Source organism: Scyliorhinus torazame, chromosome 15, assembly GCF_047496885.1.
Source record: "Scyliorhinus torazame isolate Kashiwa2021f chromosome 15, sScyTor2.1, whole genome shotgun sequence".
NCBI lineage: Eukaryota > Metazoa > Chordata > Chondrichthyes > Carcharhiniformes > Scyliorhinidae > Scyliorhinus > Scyliorhinus torazame.
Genome location: NC_092721.1, coordinates 132,305,443 through 132,317,616, shown reverse-complemented (window position 1 = coordinate 132,317,616; position 12,174 = coordinate 132,305,443). Strand labels below are relative to the sequence as shown.

The window sequence follows — 12,174 nt, the reverse complement described above, 5'->3', positions numbered from 1 at the left end:
CCTCCCCCAGAACCGGTTCCAATGTTCCAGGAATATGAATCCCTCCCTCTTGCGCCATCTCTCGAGCCACGCATTCATCCTCTCTATCCTGACATTCCTACTCTGACTAGCTTGTGGCACTGGTAGCAATCCTGAGATTACTACCTTTGAGGTCCTACTTTTTAGTTTAACTCCTAGCTCCCTAAATTCAGCTTGTAGGACCTTGTCCCGTTTTTTATCTATATCGTTGGTGCCAATGTGCACCACAACAGCTGGCTGTTCATCCTCCCCCCCCAGAATGTCCTGCAGCCGCTCCGAGACATCCTTGACCCTTGCACCAGCGAGGCAACATACCATCCTGGAGTCTCAATTGTGTCCGCAGAACCGCCTGTCTATTCCCCTTACAATTGAGTCCCCTATCACTATAGCCCTGCCATTCTTCTTCCTGCCCAGCTGCGCAGCAGAGCCAGCCACGGTGCCATGAACCTGGCTGCTGCTGCCTTCCCCTGGTGAGCCATCTCCCTCAACAGTATCCAAAGCGGTATATCTGTTTTGCAGGGAGATGACCGCAGAGGACACCTGCACTGCCTTCCTACTCTTGCTCTGTCTTTTGGTCACCCATTTTCTATCTCCCTCAGTACCTTTCACCTGTGGTGTGACCAACTCGCTAAACGTGCTATCCACGACGTCCTCAGCATCGCGGATGCTCCAAAGTGAGTCCATCCGCAGCTCCAGAGGCATCAAGCGGTCTAACAGGAGCTGCAACTGGACACACTTCTTGCACGTGAAGGAGCCAGAGACAGTGAACGTGTCCCTGAGCTCCCACATCGCACACGAGGTGCATGACACGGGTCTGAGATCTCCTGCCATGTCTTAAACCTTCTGTTAACTTCAACAACTACAATCTCAACAAAAAAAAACAAAGAAAAAATAAATAAATATCCCAATGAAAAGAAACAGAAAAACAGAAACACTACTGACCAGTCACTTACCAGGGATAAAAAGCACTTCCTCCCCACCCAGCTTCGAATTCCCACCTAGATTCAAATTCCCAAACTCACTCTTAGCTGTGTCTCACTCCTGGCTCTGTCTTCTCTGGCTCATTGGGAGAACTCAACTGGGAGTGAGTTTACAAGTTGCTCTTTTTAAACTGTCCTGAATTGACTCCCCTCCCCCACCTGCTTTTAGATCAAGGTAGATTTAAGTGACTGACACTTAACTGCCAACCAGTTACGTGAGTGGGTGGGGCAGCCCTTGTTAACCCACACTGCACAATACTAGCTTAATTTAAATTAATTTAAACTCCTGAAATTTAAAAGGAGCTGCCTTACTGATTTAATTCAATTCCCACCTAGATTCAAATTCCCAAACTCACTCTTAGCTGTGTCTCACTCCTGGCTCTGTCTTCTCTGGCTCACTGGGAGAACTCAACTGGGAGTGAGTTTACAAGTTGCTCTTTTTAAACTGTTCTGAATTGACTCCCCTCCCCCACCTGCTTTTAGATCAAGGTAGATTTAAGTGACTGACACTTAACTGCCAACCAGTTATGTGAGTGGGTGGGGCAGCCCTTGTTAACCCACACTGCACAATACTAGCTTAATTTAAATTAATTTAAACTCCTGAAATTTAAAAGGAGCTGCCTTACATAGAACATAGTGCAGAAGGAGGCCATTTGGCCCATCGAGTCTGCACCGACCCACGCCCTCACTTCCACCCTATCCCCGTAACCCAATAACCCCTCCTAACCTTTTTGGACACTAAGGGCAATTTAGCATGGCCAATCGACCTAACCTGCACATCTTTGGACTGTGGGAGGAAACCGGAGCACCCGGAGGAAACCCACGCAGACACGGGGAGAACGTGCAGACTCTGCACAGACAGTGACCCAGCAGGGAATCGAACCTGGGACCCTGGAGCTGTGAAGCCACAGTGCTAACCACTTGTGCTACCGTGCTGCCTTACTGATTTAATTCAATTCTCACCTAGATTCAAATTCCCAAACTCACTCTTAGCTGTGTCTCACTCCTGGCTCTGTCTTCTCTGGCTCACTGGGAGAACTCACCAGTGAGCATCCTATTTGGGTGTAATATTCAAAGGGCAATGTACAAAAAGCCCAACGGGACCACATCAGAATGTTACATTCGCACAACCGGAAAAGAAGATTGGTGGGAACTTATTAATGAAGGGTGCCCCGAAATTGGATGCTTAAATAAAATTACACGGAACACAATAAGAATCGGACACAATTGCCCGGGACACCCACTAAAGGTAATTTGGCAATACACATAATTAGAATAGGACCTAAGTCAGCCCTGAGTGCCACCACCCCACAGACCACCTCCAGTCAGGATACTACACAACAGTTGGAGATAGAGACCAAAACTCCCAGCTGGTGGGAAGGCAAAATGGAACCCACTCTCATACATAACAGAGACCCTCCTCCTGATTGCAGTAATCTATAGTGTAGTCCTCACATTCAAACTCCGTAAATGGAAGGCAAAAGTCTCCCGGCCCCTATATACACAAGAGGGGCAATTTCTTCACTCAGAGGGTAGTGAGTGTCTGGAATGTGCTGCCAGAGGTAGTATTAGAGGCGGGTACAATTGTGTCTTTTAAAAAGCATTTAGATAGTTATATGGGTAATATGGGTATAGAGGGTTATGGGCCAAGTGCGGGCAACTGGGACTAGCTGAATGGTAAAAACTGGGCGGCATGGACTGGTTGGGCCGAAGGGCCTGTTTCCATGCTGTAAACTTCTATGATTCTATGATTCTTTGGAATCCAATAGAACTCCACTAAGAATGTACAACTTACAAAACTGTGATAACCGCTGCTAAATGGACCCTTTGGGCCTTTGCACTGATGAAATAGGTTAAGAAGGAATGTGATGCTGCTGTTTTAAATTTTTATGCTGTAAATAAGTTTGTTATGTAAAAGCAGCAGCATGAGTGTAGTTTAGAAAGTTTATTTAGAAACCAACTGTTTTATATGTTAATTTAAGTTAAGATGTTTTATATGAATCCAATTTTAGGAACGAAATAGCCAGTTGTAGTGAATTGTTTTAATGAATGTATGTGATAAGGTATTCGGTAAAATTGCATAATGAAGTCTAGGACAGAGTAGAGTAGACTGACCAGTGGCCGGCTTGATAAGGTAGACTACGGGATCAACACTGTGATCCACCACGCTTCGCGTTCAGGATCAAGAGGACGGAATGTAGCCATGTAAAGTGGCCACCTGCAAAGGACCATGGGAATTGTGGTCAATGTGGGACACAGACAGGTACACAGCCTCTGTGTATTGTGCAAAGAAGCCAGACTTGGCTGAAACTTGCCACCATTGGGAATCAATTACCATTTTCCTTCAAGACAATAGCATTCGCATTAAGGACCATCAATAATAGCAGACTAACCGGCGCCACCCCCCCCCCCCCCCCCTATTTGGAAAGGCCTACGTGCCTGGGACAATGATAGCTAGGACCCGCCCAGCCACCGAGGTATCCGCCCCCTAATTGGCTAAGATTGATGGGGGTGTTCGAAACCCTATCGATCCCTTGGACTTGGAGTAAGGACCGCCAAAAGGGCGCGAAAGAGACGAAGGATAAAAAGCCCTGCGCATGAGAGATCGGTCTCTTTTGGACCGGCTTGTGTGCAACCAATTGCATCATATCAACTCGCCAAGTTCAAGGACCCGTGATTGCTACCTGAAGGACGAGCCCAGCCTAGATGAACCTGAAGACTTCCAACCGACCACGTGGACCCGGATAAAGGCCTCATCTCGCACAGTGCTGGTCACTCGAAGTTAAGTAAAGGTCATCTTAGTTGTTAGGTGCAGTTTAGTACGGAGCCGTGCGTATTATTGCATAGAGATACAAGTCTTGTGTTATTAATAAACTATGTTTTTGAGCTAACATACTGGTTGTAGGTCATTTGGTCAATATAAGAAACAGCTTGTGGTTCACATAAAGGGTAAAAAGGCAACACCACCAAAGCCTGGGTGGTGAGGTTGGCGGACCTCCGGCCCCTAGCCCGGGCATAATGAACCTCCCGCCGGGGCTAGACTGCCTGGAGGAATCTCTCCAGACACTTGTTGCTGAACTTTGGAGCACAGCGCTTGGCTCTTCTCGGGGTCATCACTCGCCACAACAAGTCTTGGGCGTGAGTGAATGTGTATGTGGCTCTTTTGTATATTTAAATATGGCCCCTGGAACTGAAACCTGATGAGGTAATGGTGGGGCAGAAGACTCCCAGCCTACCCTGCCATGCGACATACTATTCGTTCTGCATAAAGAATTAGGTGAAAAATGGACATCTGGTGTGGCAGCCTGTCCCACTGGCCGGCGGGAGCTGTGCAGACTTTACGGCCCACCACCGCACTTAGTTTCCGGAACAGAAAATTCAACCCAATGAACAGGTGTGTTTTTTTGACAATGGAAAATGAGGATTATTCACATTGATGTGGAAACTGCGACCAAGAGTAGGAATGCTTAATGATTGTTTTTTTTTAATTTTACCCGGATGGCTGAGGCCAATTGTTACCCTGGTTAATTAATTAGTTGAAAAAAATCTGTGGACTGATGACTAAACTTGGAATCTTATTGCTGTGTATGACCCAGCTATCTATTGGATACACCCACTGACAGGATTCACAGACTATTACCAAGGATCATTCTGGGACCTGAACCTCTAAGCTATGAGCAAAGGCATGTCTACCCAAACTTATTCCATTGGAGAAAATATTGAAGGGCCTGAATGGCAGCTTTAATATACTGAGAGATCTAGATGATTCTTCAGTTCTCTGGCCAAAGGCAGGTCCAACTCAGCGCCACAATCTTCACCATAGGCAGGACAAGGAGGCAGGTCCCAAATCTAACCTAACTGAAATAGGATCAAACCCAATGATGTTGGCGCCAATCTGTTCCTCAGCCATTCTATGAACTACAACAATATCCCCCCTCTTCACCACATTGAAAAGCAGAAGAGTTCAGTTCTGAGAGTTATGGCTGGATCAATGTTTACTTGTGGAATGGCGATGGAGACAATGGGCATGATTCTCCGGCCTCTTTACGCTCTTTAGCAGGCAAAGAGCCCGAGGTTGCTGGGCTTGCCATCCCAGTGCTCGATGGGGGACCCTCCACAGGGGTAGACCGCCATGTGGGGGGGGGGGGGGGGGGGGGGGATACGCTGGGGGAGGGGAAACTGGAGGCTACTGCTTGCGGCACCACCATGCCAACGCCTGGATCATATGTACCCGTTCTGGGGAAAACCCCTGTCCCTGTCTGTCTTCCCCAATGGCCACCCATAACTCCCACCGACTGCTGAGGCCTATAGCTGTGCGGCTGGAGGCTATCGCTAATAGGGAATTGGCAATCGTGGTTAAGTGAGCACTTCACAATTGTCAAGTGGATTCCTGTGGGTGGGCGGGCCATGTAGCATGTGGGTGTCATTGTCTAGCATCCCAGTCACACCTTGATGCCTGGACACTGTGCTTGAACACTGCGGGAGGCAGCACCACACACGCAACATCCGAAAACCTAGGGGATAAGACACAGCTGCAGGGACATGGTCATGGCCAGAGGGTGGGTGAGTGCCACGGGGAGGGGGGTGGTTGGGGCTGCCTGCAGAGATAGGCAAAGGGTCCGGGGGTCAACCTGCATTGTGGAAGGAAGTGACAGAGGCATCATAATGGTTGTGCGAACAGGTGTTTAATGCGTTGTACAAACCTCACTCCCGATTGCACCCCCCCCCCCCACCACAGCACCCAGCTCCCTCCCCCATCCCTACCTAGCCCCCACCCCCTCGCCCCTACCCGTAGCCTCAGTGATCCTCAACGAGCCTGGCCCTCCTAGCTCTGCCACTATGTCTAGATGTTTCCCAGGAAGCATATCAGAGGTAGAAGCAGCCAACTGATTACCTCGTCCCGTGTCCTTCGATGCCCCTGGAGGGCATTGTGTGGGGGTTTGGGGCCGGAGGGCCCCAGCTGACTTGTTGGTGGCACATATATACCCGTGCGGCCCTATCCTGTGTGTTGTCTTCGAGGTGCAGCTTCATCAGAGGGGTGGAATTCGGAGGAGCAGGTGGTCACCGTCGCCACTCCATGGGGCACCCAGCACCCCCTCCTCCTGATCAGTGCCCATAGGGCCCTAGGGTTCACCTTGGGATGAAGGGGCAGCTGGTCCGAGCCCTGGCTGCCCCGGCATCATCTGGCTCTGCCAGCTCTGCCAGTTCCTCATGGTCTGCACCAAGGTGTTGATGCCCTCGGCGATGCTCCTCAGTGACCAGGCCATGCTCTGCAGTGCCTCAGCCATGCCCACCTGCGACTGGGACAAGCTCCGCAGCATCTCGACCATTCCCAACTGAGAGCAGGATATGTTCCACAGAACCTCATCAAAGTTAGCCTGGTACTGGGTGACATCACCCAGCGAGTTGGACATTCTACCAAGGCCTCGGCCATGGCCATCATCGACTACGTGACACCTTAGACACTTGCACTCATGGTGCCAACGTCATGCACCCGGCTTTCCACTGTAGTCGCCACCTTTGCAATGTTGGCCTCGGTGCCACTCATTGCCGACTCCATCTCCAGTACCCCTAGCCTCTGGGACCTCTCCAAGCGGCTATGGATCTGCTAGGGTGATGCTGACATCTCCCTTGAGTGTTCAAGTTGGTCCCTATCATCTCTATCAGCTCTGGGTACCTCTGTACCACAGGTTCAGCATCAGGCTGGGTACCGGTTGGGTCCTGGGATCCAGCAGCCCTCCGACTGCTGCCTCCACTTGATGTGCATCATCGGCAGTGTGGTGCTCACCAGATTGTAGTGTCTGCCCACTAACTGCCCTAGTGTGTATCTGCTTTGGTGAGGAGTGGGGATGACAGTTGTGCCGCGACTATGGTGGCATCCTTGGCGCTCTCCGCCAAGGTGTTCGCCTCGGAGTCAGGAGAGGGGGCCACCCATGATGGGCCGGCACCGACGGCTGGAGGACCTGTGGGAGAATGGACATGTGGTCAGAGGGAGGGATGGGTCAGTCAGTAAGGTAATCACTACTCAAGTTTGACAGGTCCTCCGGGTGGAGCCCGGAGATTCCTAACCTCTGCGGAACTGTCAACCTCCGCGTGGCTGACCAATCTATCCTGAGCCACCCCAGTCACATCCAGGGCCCACTCTTCGAAGGAGGCAAGGATTCTTATGTCTGGCATCCGTCCGCCAGTCTGGGCCCTCTCCTGTTGATTATGAGAGAGCTTTTCTTGAGGAGACACAGAGAGGGCATCATTAGCCACACGCGTGGTTAACAGTGGTGGGAGACGGGGTGTGAAGGAAGGGGTGGGGGAGTTTGAGGGGGGTGTGGGTGGAGGAAGAGCTGGGGGTCGCATGGGGAGTTGGGGGGGCGGATGCTCCCTTTGGGGGGGGGGGGGGTTGGGGGCAGCATTGGTGTCTACTCACTCGTGCTGCCCGGTGTAGGTCACTGACCTTCTTCCTGCACTGAAGACCAGTCCTCTTGGTCACACTGCCCGCGCTGACTGCTGCCGCCACCTCGTCCCAGGCAGCACTGGTTGCCTTATGGCTCATCCTCCGGGACCCTCGGGGGAACAGGACATCCCTCCTGGCCTCCACACTATCTGGCAGCCTCCCCAGGTCAGCATCCCCGAATCTTGATGCTGTTCTCCTCAGCGCCATTGTTGTGAGCTGGCTGGGGTTGACTGAGCAAGTGCAGCTTCTGTTCTGCTCGACCTTGTTAGCGGGGGGCTGATGAGTGCAGTCCGGTGAATCAGCTGGCGAGCCTTCATTTGCGACGAGAAGCCTGCAAGGTCTTGTTAAGTGGACCAATTAACGTTGAATAGCGTTGCCTGCCTCGCTGGGCCAAGCCACCGGGAAGCTCGCGGCAATTCACGCTCGCTACCACACTTCAAATTTTTTCCATGGAATTATGTCCTACATGTAGATTTATACAGAGTGGTGGTCAAATATTCCAGAGAGCAAAGTACATTTGAAGTAGAAAGCTTTGGCTGAATGGGCTTTTCCAGTTTCATTCTTCATGTCCTCAAACAACAATCTGTTTTTAACAATAAATTAGTTCATTCCAGTTGATGCACATATCAACTGTACAGAAGAGGCTCAAAAATTAATTCCACTTCATTCCATCTATTTATTAGGTCTGGAACTGCAATAAGGAACAGTTAATTGACTTCCATTATATTCCAGGATGTGTTCAGGCACATGAATGGCACTGCTGCTGAAACCCCTGATGAAATGAAAATAATTCTTGATGGGCCCTGGGAAGGGCATATTTAATACCGGCACAACACTCAACATGTCAACCAGTTTGATATGATGGTGTCACTTGCCATATTGAAGAATGCATTATGATAGGTAAAATGAAGCAGCTCCTAATGAAATATTGATGCTCAGTTCAAAGATAATGGCTTCAGCCAAGTTATGCATTAAACACAGAATCGGCTGTGCTTAGATTTTGGTGTAATTTCTGCTGAAGATTTTAATCAATTTCAAATAGTGGAAGGGAGAAATATCTTTTAACAAAACAAGAACTGGAATAAATCATATGGCTAATTAACAATGTGCTGCCTGTGGGCAAGTATAAGCTGATAAAGTATAAATTATGAGACAGGAAAATGAGTGACGATATACAGAGTCAATAAATAGAATGAGTGGTAGTGACATACAAATAATTCATATTGATGTGTTTTTGTCATCACAGGATGAATATAGATGAGGAGATCAGTTTATTCTTCCTTAATAGATTTGAGCCCTCCTATCACACCATCAAACCACCTCTTGAATGATCCTAATATTGTCCCAGATACAGTTTGCATGGAAACATTGCATGCAATGGATTAAATGATACTCACATTGATGAATAATAAAAATGAACCCCTTGTTACTGGAGGCAGTCATAAACTGTCAAAGACAGTCCAATAAAATATGTTTTCATACATTAAAAATGAACATTCTAAGGGCAAAACTACAAATGAAAAATGGAGTCAAGTACATAATGACTATAGATACAAATACAATTGATGAACATTATAAATAAATGGTAATGTGGCAATGACTTACATGATTACATTCAGTTTTGAAGTCAAGATGCCTGGGTAAAATTATGTGTAGATTTATGATGCAAAGAAATCAGACATGGCTAGGCAATGGAGCCAGCAAAAAAATACTGCAACAGGAAAGGGCGGGAACAGAAGAACTGATGAGTAATGTGAACAGTTCCTTGTCAACATTGCTTCAAATATTGCAGTATATAAAAAAAAAACTTGCTTAGCTCACATAAGGAAGTAAATGAGGAGAGAATACTAGATAGGAACACAATTTATCAATATCACAGAACCATTAAACACAAATCAGAAAGAAGTCTCTCTATATCTGCTGCAATATGTTCTGATCCACCTTTATCACTTGCATTTATTTGTCCCGTTGCTGCAATAGGAAAGGTTAATTGACTTTTGTGATACATTAGGATGTATTCAGGCTCACGGGAGTAGATATTCATCTTCACTGCCTGAGTGGTAATCTGGTGGAGTGGATTGCTTGACCTTTATCGAACCTGAATGATTTTCGATTCATTGAGGTGGCATTTTGTTTGCCTTGCCTGAGCTATAATCTGGTGAAGTGGATCGACAGCCTTTTAAAGAACCCGAACAAATTCACTCCATTGATTTCAATGGAAATCAGATCACTGCTCTGGAGATAAAAGGGGAAATCCACCACCTGATTTCAGTGGAATGTAAGCTGAGGAGGGTGGTGGCCTACATCCGGCTAGCAATCCACTTCAACAGATTATCTCTCCAGCAGCGAAGATTGAAAGATTGAAATCCATCTCATGTGAAAATTCTGAAGAAAGGGACTAGTAATGAATGCATATCCCATTAGATATGATATTTTTGCAATGAGTCAACTGAACCATGAGTGACGCTGTGTGTACCTGTCAGATAAATATCATGTCCATTTGCTCCCTAATGCATTTTGGTGTCAATAGAAAATGACAGAATTGCAATCAATTTCCATCAGTGGACATCAGGAATATATTTCAACCAAGCAGGATACTATTTATAATCTAATTCTAATTAATAAGATGCTTTCTGTGAGAAAACTATAGTTGATCACTCAGTATGAAATGGGAAGACGATCAAGCCAATGTCTGCTCTGGTAAAGAGGATGGTGACCAGTATTATGCAACCAATTGATATTAATGTACTTTATTGATGGGTTTTCAATGTTCTCACAGAAGTCATTTATCCCCTACCCAAAACCATGACACTGATGGCTTAACCCAAAATATCATTGATAGACACTAGAAATTACCCTTTGATGTCCTTTGGGCGTGTAATTGGCTGTAACACGTGTGCAAAAGAATGATACGTGTTTGAAGTTAAGCTGTTTTCATTCTCTGCAGTGCCATAAATGTGAAGGTTCTACCTCATGGTTAATATGTTCTATCGGATATGATTTCTAACACAAATGGACTGATTTGATAATCCAAATCCTGAATGATTGATGGTTGATATCATAAATGGGACATAAATAACTTTGGATGGGTTTCAGATCATATTAAAATTAAACAGGTAAAATTCATCTGGTGAAAAAATGGAAAATATTTTTAATGGTGTATTATGCTCTTTTCTGCTTTGGCACCAACATAGTTTCATGCAGTGCGTGTGCTCATTAGATTACCATTATGTAGTGTATATTTTGTGTGTTCTTCTTTTGAATATTCCTTTTACAATTATTTTCAAAGGGAAATTGCTGCAGTAATTGGAACATGATGTGATTACCATGTAACATTTGATGGAAATTAGATCAGCTTGGGTTATCAGGTCTCACCTGGATGTGACCTCCAGCTAGAGTCTCATTATTAACAATTTCTATTCTCTCTGAGAATTTTCATTACCATCTTCAAGTGATGTAGTAATATGTGAAAATAATGGCTGGGGATGGAACTCTACACCCTACCTGTCGCAGACAGAGCAGGTGACAGCGAAGTTCTGAATAGCTTTTCATATTGTGCCGATACTTTGCTGATGAATGGAAAATATAGCTAACAGTTTGCCTGTACTTGCTGCAGACCATTTGCGCACACGATCAAAACATTATGATGAAGACTAACTTGACAGACATGCTAGTTTTTTGCTCCCAGGGCAGCACACGCCATAAAAGATTATCTGACTGAAACATGTGATGGGCTGCATGGGTGGGATTCAAATGACAATGCATTTCAAATTAATGTACTGAGTTGGGAATTAGGGTTCTTTTCTCTCTCTCTCTCTTTCTTGCTCTCAAGGAAAAGACAAGGGAATGACAGTAGTAAGGAGGACCACTCCTGGCACAATTCAACGAGTGAAAGGGAAAAGATATAATTAACTCGCAGAACTCTTAGCTGTGTAGCCTTTTTGCCTCATCCTTGGAGGAAGTATCTAGGCTCTACAGACTCCACATTCTAACAGTGGCATGATTGAAATCTGGAGCTCACTATCTAGGAGCTTTGCAGATTCAGCCAACATCTATCACAACATGGTGAAGCATGTGGCAGCATTCCTGTCAGTGTCCCTCACCCAGAATATTGTTTGGTTTCTGTCCGTTGTCTGGGGGGGTTGGACTACTAATTTCAGTAATATCACCTCCTTTGACCATGTTTTTCTTGTACCTCTGTGAATCACTTTGAGATTTTTAAAATCAATATTAAGGATTCTGTACAAATGTAAATTGACTTTGTATTCCATTGCTCCATCCATGTATTGGACTGTCATGTGAGGGTACCTTTTGAGACATGGATGTTTAAGCAATGTACCTTTAAGAAAACAGTGATGTCATAGAGTGGGTGGAGCTCAGCTCAGGTCAGCCATTTTGCAGTTTAGTTTTAGTTTCAGTTTACAAAGTGCCTGGCTGGTTTTGCTGAGAGCAGCTTCAAAGTGCCTGGCTGTTTTGCTGTGAGCTGATTAAAAGGAGAAAGCCAGTTGGAGAAAGCAGGTTGTGTGTGTCTGTGTGTTTCCAGAGAGCTGCAAGTTTGAAAAGAGCTTGGGAGCTGGATCTCTGACATGAAAGACTATCTCTGGATCATTTGGGTGATTTAAAGTAAAGCCTTTAACTTGATGTGATTTTGTTTAAACGTGTTAAGTCTCTTGGAAGTTTGAAGGAACATTTTAAGGAATTATTTACTGTTGCAATATTTTCTGAGTT

General features: G+C 46.3%; 1 protein-coding gene across 8 annotated transcripts in view; it reads right to left on the bottom strand.

Annotated features, from left to right (window-relative positions):
• The window catches only part of LOC140391818 (glutamate receptor 4), a 438,531-nt gene that overhangs the window by 112,968 nt on the left and 313,389 nt on the right, over positions 1-12,174 (bottom strand). The gene's annotated exons all lie outside the window — the stretch shown is intronic.